Below are 14,354 nucleotides of genomic sequence, written 5' to 3' on the forward strand. Positions count from 1 at the left end.
GGTCAAGGAATGGGGGGGGGGGGGCACCAGCATATTTTTTGGCGCGCTCAGTTGCCAGTTATACTGACCTAATAGAGAAATTTTAAGGGCAATGTCATTAAACGGATATATATCTCACTGATCAAATAATGCGAGCGCGAAGCGCAAGCTGAAGTTTTTATATTCACACCTAAAAAGGAACATTATAATCAAATTTGTGTAATCATGATAGGTACCTGTCTCGCTAAACAATGCGAGCGGGAAGCACGAGCTGAAATTTTTCGCATATTTTGATCCCAAACAGCAAGATTTTAATGAATATATTTCAGGAATCCTTTAAGAGTATGCATATCTCACCATAGTCATCTAATGCGAGTGCCAAGAGCTTGCTGATTTTATTAGGATTACATCTGAACACATGAAACACTTTTTCTAGTCATTGCAATCATGATTATCATACGCATCTTACTTATCAAATATTGCGAGCGCGAGCTGAAAATTTAGATAATTCAGACTTGAAGTGGGGCATTCTAAGGTTTTTTTTGTAGGAATTAACTAGGACCATACATATTTCATGAACCAAATGATGCGAGCGCGAAGTGCGAGCTGAAAATTTTTGATATTCAGATCACTGAGAAGAAGGGACATTTCAAGGACTGATTTTAGGAATTCATGAAGAGCAGACATATCTCACCAATCAACTAATGCGAACGTAATCACGGACAGGAAATGTTTCACATATACGAAGACCTTGACATGGGGCAATCACTTTTTTAGTCATGTAAAAGAAGCATATAACAATCCCGGAGGGGCCAGTTCCATTCACGAGTGGATACCATGCGCGACCATGGGGTCTCGAAAGGCACCCTAAACACGTAATTTCCATATTCTGAAAATGCACCCCTTAACAAGTATTGGCGTGTGAAAACCTACCCTTTTAACAAGTATTGGAAACAAAACGATACTCTTGGCAAATATTCCCTGAAATGAACCCCTAAACAAGTACAGGAATGTTTTATTGTTACGGGTCCTTCGGTCGTCGGCTTTACCTTATTTGGTTTAGTACGACCCCACTTTTGACACCTCGCGCAAATAGGACTCTAAACACGAAGTGTTGGGGCAAAAAAGACATCCTTTATAAAACATTTTAATTTTGTTTTATCATTCCCGCCAATTCGACCCTAAACACGTAATTTTATTAGCGAAATAGATACCTTTTTTCATTATTTTTGTGTTTTTGACACCCTTTTCACGTTACGTACGTAACGTGCACTATCGTGAAAAGGACATCCTTTTTACGTGTTTTTTTGGTCGCGCATGGTATCCATTCGTCAATGTAAGTGGCCCCCCCGGGATAACAATATAACTCAAGTGCTAATAGGAAATATAATTACCGTTTATATTGACATAAAAACTATAGCGCCATCTACGTTTACTGCATTATTTGATAACCAAAAACCGTAGCGGACTGGTTCGCTAATAATTATGATGAAAAATATTTTCTTCTTTCCCACTACGTTTCTCTTCCTTTTCCCCTCTTTTCCCCTTTTCCCCGTTTTTTTGTCAGCCGATGGGGGGGGGGGGGGCATGTGTCCCCATCATGCCCCGCCCCCGTAGTTACGTCACTGTATATGTGCATATATATCAAATATTTACCCCATGATGGTTTAATGATTTTATGAGAGATTATACATTCAATTTTTTTTTACCATTCCATCTTAATCCCTTCCCAAAGACCCAAACATTGATGAATTGGAAGATCGATTCGGGGGTTTCTCTTCAATGTTATGATAAGCTAGGACATAAGTATTTCGTTTGGAAATGGTGAACTTGCTCTTTATTTGCATTTTATGATTCAATAATATTGTGTTATTTGTATTTTAGAAAGAATTTTCACCAATAAAACAATTATCTAGCTCTTGTGATTTTTATTTTAATTTCCCTCGTAAAAAGCAGGGGGGGGGCGGGGGATATACGGCGGGATATACCCCCCATCCCCCGGGATTTACGCCAGTGTAACATAACATAATTATGATATACTAGTACTACAACATTATAGTGAACAATAATGTATTCTTTGCCACTACGTTTCTCTTCTTTTCTCCCTCTTTTTCTCCTTTTCCCCGTTTCTTTTTCTTTTTTTTTTTAGTCAGCCGATTGGGGAGGGGGGTACGTGCCCCCCCGTAGTGAGGCCACTGTATGTATGTTTTTTTCCCTCTAGCTTTTTCCCCGGGGTCATGGCAACAACTTGTTTAGGAGCCCCGGGCTGGTCTATACATAGTCCACCTCCTGGACTGTTGTTATTTTGTACGACACGACTACCAAACACCCAGCACACTACAACCCCATAACAGTACACGCATACACACACCCTGAATAGTCATATTTCGGGGAAAGTGAATCAGTGGGTAAGGTGAATCACTGGGGGTAAGTGAATCAGTGGAGGGTGTGGGCCCGGGCGTGTGTGTGTTGCCCAATCAGTAAAAATCGTCCAGGACGTGGACTAGTCTGTCCATGGTCTATATTATATCGACATGTCGATCAGCGTGGGGATTCCCCGATTTTGGGAGTTTAAAATTTTACTTTTCTGCGCAAGCGCATTGTGTTTGTTTCCTCGAATCCGGACATCGCAACTCTAAAAATAACGACCTTAGAAAAAAGTTATACTTATATAGCTTGATTCCTGCATTTACATAGAAACTTTGGTATATCGAGATAGTCGAGGGATAATCATGACAATTGTGAACCAGACGTTGGCCGGGCCTAGCTACGAAGTTGGATAACAAAACATTACGGTAGGCCTACTAAAGTCTTATTCTTAACGTTTACACTTGACTTAGGCCCTACAGCATGTACAGTAGGCCTAGTAATAGTTAATAGAAAATAGGCAGTGTATACAGCCACACGCGTGTGTCTTTACCATCCAGCCACACGCGTGTGGTTATATCCAGAACACATATCTGTGGATACCGCCACACGCCGCCAGTAATAACAGTAAAACACGTACGGTATGTCTGACCGTCTATATCACGATCAAAATAACCTCATTTCTTCATTAAATTCTTACATTCTAAACCCCTTTGATATCCTTAGATCGTTTCAATTTCATTCTCACCGTCTTCTCTCCTTGCTTTTCTTGTCTTGTTACAAACGGTCGTCTGTTTAACAGCAAATTCTCTTTTTCTACTTGTGTCGATTCTGGCTTCCTTCGCGGTGGCAGACCCATACAGCGTTAGCGCAGCGCAGTAGTAGACATACACAGTTTGGGTTTCGTACGTACATAGCCTAGATTCAGTAGAATCAACACAAGTAGAAAAAGTGTGGAAATTTGCTATTTAACAGGCGGCCTTTTGTAACAAGACAAGAAAAGCAAGGAAAGAAGACGGTGAGAATGAAATTGAAACGATTTAAAGAAATCAAAGGAGTTTAGAATGTAAGAATTTAATGAAGAAATGAGGTTATTTTGATCGTGATATAGACGGTCAGACCTACATACCGCGGTACGTGTTTTACTGTTATTACTGGCGGCGTGTGGCGGTATCCACAGATAGGTGTTCTGGATATAACCACACGCGTGTGGCTGGATGGTAAAGACACACGCGTGTGGCTGTATACACTGCCTAGTTAATAATAATACCGCCTACCGGTACAAGTCGTATTAAAGACACAGTAACGTACCGTAGCCCAGGAGCTTACCTTGTAGCCTAATTGACCATACTCACGGGACTAGCGTGAAGTCAAAATAATTCTCCGAATAAATAGTTGAAATAGAAATTAAGCACTTACCACGATTACGGTATATGAATGAAGGTCTAACGAGTGGCAGTTTCCTGACATCTGGGCACAAACTGGAACCTCAAAAAAACAAAAAGTTCTCTCCTACCCCGTCTCGATCGGCCATTTTGTGATGAATCGTAACAAAATGGCCGATCGAGACTGGAGTGGAAGGAGAGAAATTTTCGGTTTTTTTGAGGTTCCAGTTTGCGCCCAGATGTCAGGAAACTGCCACTGCACTCGTTAGACCTTCATGCATATAATCGTGGTAAGTGCTTAATTTATATTTTAACTATTTATTCGGAGAATTATTTTGACCATACTTCACGCTAGTCCCGTGAGTATGGTCAATTACATGGTAAGCTCCTGGGCTCCCGCCCACTACGTGGGCGGGAGTTCCCTGGGTTACCGTATACTATAAGTTATAACCCAGGCCAGGGGCTTACCGTGCATTTGACCGTACTCACGGAACTAGCGTGATTTATGGTCTAAATATTTTTCCAAATGAATTGTGAAAATAGAAATTATGCACTTACCACGATTATATGGATGAAGGTCTAACGAGTGGCAGTTTCCTGACATCTGGGCACAGACAGACTGGAACCTCAAAAAAACAAAAAGTTCTCTCCTACTTCTAGTTCTACCCTGTCTCGATTGGCCATTGTCATGAATCGTAACAAAATGGCCGATCGAGACTGGGGTAGAAGGAGAGAACTTTTTGTTTTTTTCCCTGGGTTAGGTATACTATTAGATTGGTTGGTTGGTTTTAGATGACGGCGCTATTCCATCGATATCGATCATGATTTACATGTAAGGTGATAGTGAGACTACCACATTATATCGACCACCTCTTTTGAAACCGACCACCTTGCACACGTTGAAATTATTGTGTATTACAAACGATACGTGCAGGAGAGTAGGTGCAGTGTCCATTGAAACAGTAATAATCAATTTTACGAGAAAAAAAGATGCAACAAAAAGTAAAACTTTAGTAGAATTAAACAAAATTGTATCGACCAGACCCAAACCCTGCTGAAAAACCCCCAAATCCGATAGGAAGCGGCTTTAGAACAAATATCCGTCGTCAATCATCGAATCATGTGCCGGAGCTTGCAGTAGAAGTAGTGAGATGATCAGTTAGCATGTTGAAATCATAGAACTGATTTGAAAGAGTAAAGATATTTTGCCACCGCGACAAGAATCGGCCGTAAACTTTGTGTACCTCAGGTGGTCGATTTCAAAAGACGGGTGCAAATGAGCAAATGTAAAATTGTCGTATTCGTTGTTCGTCGATATATACGCAGATTGAATCGCAGTCGCCGAGCGAAACGTGAGAATCTGATGTGCTTAATTTTCTGCACAAATGAGACAAAAACTTGATAAAATTGATGAATATTTTTGCAGATATTTTCGCTTAGAAGATTAGGTGGTCAATAAGGGGTAGTTCCAACCATACACCAGGGCCAGGATTAGACCAAAAGCTTCAGTCTCTGTTATGTTGGTTGTTCAGCTGAATTCCGTTGGCTTCACTCACCAAATACAGAGACCGAAGTTCTAGCGCGATCTGTAAAGGGGACTCAATGGCCATATGTTTATGTACTTAAGATCGGATAAAACGGGGAAGTGAATTTGCGCGGCAGCCGAGGTAAGTCACTGTTTTTGTTCCTTTTAACTTGATTTTTTTCAGTTTTTTGGCAATGCCAAGAGGGAATATTAATTTGCATTTTGGTCGCATTAATTTTCAAAATTTTTATTATATAGACAAAAATTGAAGAGCCCCAACGGGGGGATTTTGCATTGCAAGTCCCCTAATGGTGGCTGCACGATAGCGAGCCGCCTGTGTACGAGGAGAAATAAAAAAAAAAATGGAAAAAAACTCCTCGAAACAGACGGCTGCCAGCTGTCTAGGCCAGGCTATGCCCCCCTGTACAGCTTCGTCATCCTTTTGGTTCTGCTACTAAGTTGCACTGTGTGTGTGCGATATATTCACCTTGGAGAGGCGTAGTGCACTTTTCATATTCTTAACCAATATAACCTTACAAATGGCAGTATATGCTTGATTACCGGACACCGAAAACCAGTAAAATCAAATCGGTGTGGCCTTCTTTGTTTCACTTGTAATATTCACTGTCAAGAAATAAGCCTAAAAATATATTCAAATTTAAAAATTATATTTGAGCCCCGATGAAGAATGGTTTTGTTCAACTTGTTTTTTAACCATCTTTCTGTGAATCTTCATTTGACGATTACGATACTGTGAACTGTGAGAAAGAAATTCGGGTACCCGAAAAACATTCCAGAGCCAAATTTCCACCAAAAAATCTCGAAGGATTCAAGTTTACTTTTGCCCTTTTTACACAGGATTTTCTTAACCCCGGACTATCGCTAACCCCGTACTATCCTTAACCCCGTACTATTTTTTTCCTTTTCACTTATGCCAAATTGTTATTGCTAACCCGGATAAGGAATGCTTGCTTTTTACACACGAAACTCGCTAACCCGGACTAGTGGTTTTTGTCGATCATTCGTAGTACAAGTGCTTCACTCGTACACTTTTTACACACGCTACAATTTCCTTAACCCCGAACTATAGGTGGGGCCAAATAGTACGGGGTTAAGCTTAGCCCACTTTCGTTTTACACATGCGATCTTAACCCCGTACTATTGCTCTTAGCACCGCAATTGGTGGGATAACCCTGCTTTTTTGCAGGGCCAAATAATCCCGTACTATAGGTGGGGTTAGCCCACTTTCCAAAAACGCTGTGTAAAACGAAAGTGGGCTAAGCTTAACCCCGTACTATAGGTGGGGCTAAATTGCCATTTAGCCCCACCAATAGTACGGGGTTAAGGAAATTTTAGCCTGTCTAAAAAGGGTATTTAAGATTTTAAAAAGATATTTGCTGTAAAAGGTCTTCACTTTGTACATCTAAATGTTAGATCTATTCTACCAAAATTTTCAGAACTTCGAATTCTATTTAAGAGAAAGAATCTTGCAGTCATTGCTTTCACAGAAACATGGCTAAATGACTCGGTGAAGGATGAAGAAATCAATATAGATGGATACAAAGTAATAATATGCAATGATAGATTATCAGGTTCTAGGGGTAGTGTATGTTTTTATGTCAGAAATGATATTGCATGCAATATCATAGATGTTTTAAGTACAGGTGATTTTGAATCACTGTGGATTAATTTACTTCTACCAAGATCAAAACCTATTATTATGGCGTCATTTATAAGCCTCCGAAAAGCAATCAATTTATTGAGAAGATGTCAAGTATTATCGATACATGAAAGAAAGATGATGAAATTATAGTTTTAGGTGATATGAATGTTTTTTTTTTCAGAAATCTCCACTGGCTACAAAATATGACTTATTGAGTCTTCATGGATTTAGCCAACTCATCAAAGATGCCACCTGTGTCACACACACATGTTTTTCTTTATTGGACCATGTTATTTGTAATAACAAACAAAAAATAAGTTAAAGTGGTGTTATTGATCTTGGTATAAGTGACCATTCTTTTACTTTCTGTACACGAAAGAAAATTAGGCTGGCTATAGGTGTTCACAGAACCACTGATATTAGATCGTTGAAAAAATATAGCGAAGAATCTTTCAATCTTAAACTGTCTGACGTTGATTGGTCAGATTTAACCCAATGCACTGACGTAAATAAGGCTTGGTCAGTTTTTCAAAATACTTTTATTTCAACATTGAATATGATAGCGCCTCAAAAACGGATTAGAATTAAACAGAGATCAGAAAACTGGATGACTAAAGATAACTTCTCTTATTCGAGAAAGAAATGTGGCGTATAAAAAAATGAAGAAAAATCTAAGCGATGAGGATTATGACACGCTTTCCAAAAGATACAAGAAATTAAGAAATATGGTTCAAAGAGAGGTGAAAAAGGCCAAATTAGAATACCTACAAAATAAAATAGAAGAAAATAAAAATGATTCGAAAAGACTTTGGCAGAATCTAAAAATTTTGGAATGAAAAAAGAAAAATAGAAAGGACCAAGAATTAGTTGTTTCAATTGACAGAGAAATAAGATAACTATTTCCAATGAATTCATTCCTATTTTACAAATGTCGCAGCTCCGTTGGTAGATAAACTTCCATCTCGCAAAGACATTCTCAGAGCAGACAGTGAGAACTTTCGTGAATTTTATGAAAAAAAGGCATAAGCCAAGATAAATTTGAATTATTACCTGTTAGTGATCAATTCATTATGCAATTTTAATGAGTTGTTTAAATTAAATGTATCAAAAAGCACTGGGTTAGATTTGATACCTGCTAAATTTCTAGAAGGAGCAAAGAGTTTGTACAAACCATTAAATTTCTTGATAAATCTATTTATCTTTACTAGCACTATCCCAGAGGATATGAAAATTACAAAAGTAACTCCAATCAGTCAAGTGAATAAGGCATGTCTCAGTCGAATAGTCATGTCGAAAACCAGACTGATATTCGTAAATCATATCATTTAAAAAAAAATATTTTTCGACCTGAACACATATCGCGTTTTCTAGAATTTTGGATACTATGTTTAAAACACTGATAGGTCTATAGTTTTCAATAGCAGTTTTATCTTCTTATGAACAGGAGAACTAATATTTCTAAGGGACAATTCGTTGGGATGGTACTCCCAGATCTTCAAAAAGCATTTGATACAGTTAATCATGGCATCTTATTGAAAAAATTACAAATAATGGGTTTTAACCAGGCTACTGTAGCATGGTTCAAAATCCTACTTGTTGAATCGACATCAAGTAGTGGCTATTCTTGATTTTTCGTTCCAAAGACCAAAATTATGCCTATAACATATGGAGTTCCACAGGGAAGTATTTTAGGCCCATTTCTATTTTCAAATTATATTAATGACATGTTTATTTGTATAAAAGCTGACTGTAAATTATTACTGTATGCAGATGATAGTGTACTACTTTGTTCAAATTCCAACCCAAAATTTGTTGAGGAAAAATTTAGCGAACAGCTGTCTACATGTGTCGATTGGATGACTGATAATAGATTATCTTTACACTTAGGCAAAACCGAGAGCATTCTATTTTGTTCTAAAAGTAATTATAAAACTTCATTTGAATTTAAAGTATCATACAATAATAAGATAATTCAGAGAAAAGAATCTGTAAAGTATTTAGGCATTGAGCCCGGGGGGGGGGGGGGGCACTTACATTGACGAGTGGATACCATGCGCGACCAAAAAAACATGTAAAAAGGATGTCTTTTTCAAGATAGGGCACGTTACGTACGTAATGTGATAAGGGTGTCAAAAACACAAAAATAATGAAAAAAGATATCTATTTCGCTATGAAAATTATGTGTTTAGGGTCATATTTGTGGGGATGATAAAACAAAATCAAAATGTTTTATAAAGGATGTCCTTTTTGCCCCAACACTACGTGTTTAGAGTCCGATTTGCGCGAGGTGTAAAAGGTGGGGTCGTACTAAACCAAATGATGTGTATATAAAAGGTAAAACCGACGACCGAAGGACCCGTGACATAACAATAAAACATTCCTGTACTTTAATAGGGGTTCATTTCAGGAAATATTTGCCAAGAGTATCATTTTGTTTCCAATACTTGTTAAGGGTAGGGTTTCACATGCCAATACTTGTTAAGGGGTGCATTTTCAGAATATTGAAATTACGTGTTTAGGGTGCTTTTCGAGACCCCATGGTCGCGCATGGTATCCACTCGTCACTGGAAGTGGCCCCCCGGGGCATTGAGTTGACTAGCTCCCTTTCATTTTCATCTTTAGTAGAATCAATCGTAAAAAAGGCGAATGCCGTTTGAAATTTCTGTACAGGTATCAAAGTTGTATGGATCAGAAAGCAAGGCGTATTCTCTGTTTTGCTCTTATTCAGAGTTTATTTGACTATGCTAATCCTGCTTGGTTTAGTGGCATAAGCGAACTCAATAAAAAGAAGTTGAAAATTATACAGAATAAAATGGTTAGATTCATGAACTGTTCTGGTCCCAGAACCCATGTTGGCTACACCAAACTCTCTGGAGCAGGTTTTCTTGAAGTCAAAAAAGATCAAAACAGCTTATTTTGCACCATGTGCATAAAATCTATCACAATAGATCAAATCATTATATTGGATCAAACTTTAATCTAGTTTAATATCGAATTACATAACTGTAATACAAGAAACAGCCATTTCAACTTTTGCCTACCTAAAATGTTTGGTAGTATTGGTAATTACTTTTATTACAATGAGCACTATTAAACATTGGAATTCCCTTCCCAATGATATAAAGAAAATAGGAAACTTTTTGCATTTTAAGAGGAAATTAAAGAATATTTTTCAATTGAGAGTCAAAGAGAAGATGCAAATCATATGTTATACAGTTGATTTAGCCTGAATACTGTCCACGTTCTTTTCTCTTTTCTACCAGGTATAATATCTATTTTACATAGTTTGATTGAAATTTCGATATTTCCTTTCTTCTATTCTTTCTATTTCTTTTATCTCTTCCTTCTATTCTCCTCTGAAGTCGTGTTTTTATTGTTTGTTGCTGTTTTTGCTGAACATTTTTCTTCTCCTTATAAATTATTTTTCTTCCTCATCCTTTTCTTCTGTCTCCTCCTCCTTTCCCCCTTTTTTCTTCTATTCCACCTCCTTCTCCTTCTTTTCTTCTTCTTCGTTATATTCTTGTATATATTTTCTAAATATCTTATTTATTGGTAATAGTACATTCTGATTTTTTTTTCATTTTTTTTATATGTAAATAGTATAATTTTACCATTTTATTATCTTAATTCAGTATGTCGAGGACCCCATTGGAAATAAGCTTTCGTGGGTCATCCTGTGCAAGCCTGTTGTTTTAATGCTACTGTATATATATATGTTATGGTAACTTGCCAAATAAAATCAATCAAACCTTTATTCAGTGCTTTAAAAATGACGTAGAGGAAATACAAGAAAAATTTCAATGTATATCCCTCCACGAAAAAAAACTATTATTTTTGTTGTGACAAATTACATCATGATTCCGGATGCGCGCTGGATGGGTAAAGATATTCTTCATCATAATGATGTAAGAAAGAATTTGTGTGATTTTTTTTTTCTTCATATATCATATCATGCATAAATTCTAAGTTTTTGTTTGCTTTTTCATATCGAATCTGAGCAGATGTTGGTAAGAAATTTGTGTTTGCTAATTTTTTTTTTTCTTGTTAGCTCTATGTTCCATAGCACTTTCCAATATTATTATGCTTGTTCGTATCGTGATGCCCATCAACTTAAGTTCTATCGATGTGCTGTCGATCGTCGACGGCTCTAATAATCATGGTAAACCTTGCGCACGGGTTACCTTAGGCGTCGATGATCACCCACAATACACCACACCTGAACATTTGATCGAAGGAGCGGAGGAGATTGAAATTCGGCAGATCAGGCCTTTATTTCCATCAGAAAATGTATTAACTGTTAAAGGGATGGTCCGGGCAGAAAGTATATATAGCATAATAAATAGAGGATAAGTCACTGAGCAAAATGCCGAAAATTTCATCAAAATCGGATAACAAGAAACAAAGTTATTAAATTTTACAGTTTAGCAATATTTTGTGAAAAAGGTCGTCATGAATATTCATTAGGTGGGCTGATGATGTCACATCTCCACTTGTTCTTTTGTATTTTATTATATGAAATTAGGTTTATTAAAATTTTTTCCTCCAAGAACTAGAAAAATTGGATTGACAACTGATTTAGTGCATTAGATATTTATTGCTGCAACTTATTTTATTATAGGGGAGACATTATTCACACAAGTATGAAATAATGAAAAAATTATGATTTTATGTAATAACATAAAACGGAAAGTGGAGATGTGACATCATCAGCCCACCTAATGAATATTCATGAGGACTGTTTTCACAAAATATTGCTAAACTTTAAACTTCAATAACTTTATTACTTTTATCCGATTTTGATGAAATTTTCGGCATTCTGCTCAGTGAATTCTACTCTATGTATTAAGATACTTATTTTCAGCCCGGACCATCCCTTTAATGCAAAACTAGGTTATATTATTTTTTAAGCATTTTCTATCATTTAAGAGATAAATAAGGTAAAAGTTGGATTTTTCGCCTTGTTTTTCCAATCTTGTTTTATGTACTGTATTGCTCTGTGAAATTGATTTGCGGTTCAAGTCTAACGGTACGAAATTGTTTTCGCACTCAGTAATATGCACGTCCGGAATCATGATAGTGTCCGGTAATACAATTACATGTAGGTCTAGACTATCGGCTAGCGCCATCTGCTATTCTGCCAGTGCCTGATCATAATAAGGTTAGCTACTGTCCTGACAACTTGAATTCCAACAATACCATGGCATGAATATAGGGAATAGACTACCAGTTTTCAATTTCGGGAGTTAGGGGGGTGGGCAAAGAGAATAAGTTAACTTAGAGATGCTGTTAATTGAGATCAGACACCTGAGAACAGAGATGTGAGATCCATCTTTTGTTTGGAGGAGGAGGTTGTTTAGACAGGAATAACCATCGTTTCTGGGGATTTATTTAACAATTTCTGACAATGGTGAGTGGAGCCAATGCAGTTCAGCCGAACAAACAAAATACAGAGACTGGAGCTTTTGGTCTAGAGGTTGTTAAACATTTCTTTACTCTTTTCGATATAATGTTAGATCTTTACTACGGTATACTGGCCTTTTTGTTTCTCCTGCTGAGCTGATCCAACTATTAATTAACCAACTATTTACCAAGTTACTTTGTCTTTGAACAGGTGATGACCTTTAACTATGAGTACACCATCAATTTATGGTAGGGGGTCCTAAAGCTACACACCACTCATCGGCTGTCATCGCACATGCAGTTTTTAATGCTATTAATGTCAAATGCTCATTCTGTGTGTGGAACGGTGACGTGACTGCAGTGTGACGATTGATTTCCTATTCAATTTTTCCTAAAAGGCTGCAAGAAATCACTAAAATGCAGAAAAACAGCATCTGTTTCGAATTTTGAAGTCATTTAAATTTCATATTTTCCTACAATAATATGAATATATTTTAGAAATTGAGTATGTAGCTTTTAAGAGCTTACGTACCCCTCCTTACCTCGGGCGGCGATATCAAGGTGTTCGAAATATACGGTAGGACTTCTGTGATATTTTCTTCTTGGTTAATGATCTTTAGAATATTTACAACAAATAACACCAAGACAATCTTTTCAAATATTAAAAATGCCATAGTATTTATCGTTTGTAAACAAAGTGTGCAGCCTTTAGGTCCCCCCATTATACAACACTACCCGTACGTATTCCTTCACATATAAATGTAGGCCTACTGCCGATTTGAAAACATTACTATTGCAATTTTACACAACAGTGGTCGTACTTGTGATTGCGAATACTAATTTACATTATCGACCATAAGTTACCCAATTTTTTCTAGGCTCTTAATTTTCCATCTGTCATCTCCATGAAAACAGTCGTCTATATGATACAAGAATTGAAATTCTTAAAAATTGCAGTTGTAAATTTTGGGTCTTTTTATTCTTTATCCATCTCACAGTAATGTACATGTTGAAAAACTTTATTGTAGGCCTAGAGTAAATTTCAGAGCAACTTTACAATCCAATGCCATGATCGATTAAGAGCATGGATACTAACATTGTAGTGTTAGAACTATAAGCCAAGTGATTTTGGATTATTAAGGCTCCATTTTGACAAGCAAGGTCGACGACTGTGAGGATAAAAGACTCGCACATCGTATGTGCTGTGAACAGGGATTTATCTCCTGTGCAATTCGAATTACTATATCGCAGAATTGTGATATCCCAACTGGAAATGTGAGCATTAGAAATTGCACATGGTGAAGTATGGAAAAACCGCTACCGGAAGCAATCGCGCACATGTATTACAGGAAAAAAAGATGAACGTAGCTCACTTTTTATGGTACAGAAAAAAGACGCACTTGGCAATTTTAAACTGTGTTTATCATAAATTAAAAGTTACTTGATTTTGTCTTTACAGATATTTAAATTACATGTATGATACGGCTTCACTGCTCACTCACGGCGGGCGCAATTACCTGGAAAATATTTGCGCCCGGTCGTCAAATTTTGATGATTTGGGGGCTTTATGGGCGCAATTGATGGCATTATGAGCGCGAATTTGTGCTCAGCACCCGCTTATTTCAAGGCTTGGATCCCGGGAAATATGGGACATCTGGTCACCTTGGTGCACGTCGTCCGGGGCATGTCGTAAGCCAACATGATGCTCGGTGGACTTGCTCCAGCTGTTGCAAGTCATGGATATTTATATGCAATGATTGATTTGTGTTTTGAAATATTGTGCATGATAGATTTGCAGTGTAAAGAAAAGAAAAAAGTGCAGGTACCATGTACATGTATGTACACCATAACTATGACAGGTCATGTGATTCTTTTACAATGTGTTTGCAGATAGCCTAGAGTGTAGTATTGAAATATTCAATATATTGCCCTTGACTAGTTTTAACCTACATTATACCTTGTGCTCCTCACAGTTACTGAAATGTCCACTGAGAGCTATAACTGGAATTTTGCAAGGGAGCTCAAACAAGATGGT

At 37.3% G+C, this 14,354-nt stretch overlaps 1 protein-coding gene across 1 annotated transcript in view; it reads left to right on the forward strand.

Annotated features, from left to right (window-relative positions):
* Nucleotides 1–2,585: 2,585 nt before the first annotated feature.
* The window catches only part of LOC121407276, a 49,700-nt gene continuing 37,931 nt past the window's right edge, over nucleotides 2,586–14,354 (forward strand). The window contains exon 1 of the mRNA XM_041598255.1: nucleotides 2,586–2,774. The gene's annotated coding sequence lies outside the window, so the exon portion shown is untranslated. The remainder of the gene's footprint in view (nucleotides 2,775–14,354) is intronic.

This window comes from Lytechinus variegatus, chromosome 2 (assembly GCF_018143015.1).
Source record: "Lytechinus variegatus isolate NC3 chromosome 2, Lvar_3.0, whole genome shotgun sequence".
Classification (NCBI taxonomy): Eukaryota; Metazoa; Echinodermata; class Echinoidea; order Temnopleuroida; family Toxopneustidae; genus Lytechinus; species Lytechinus variegatus.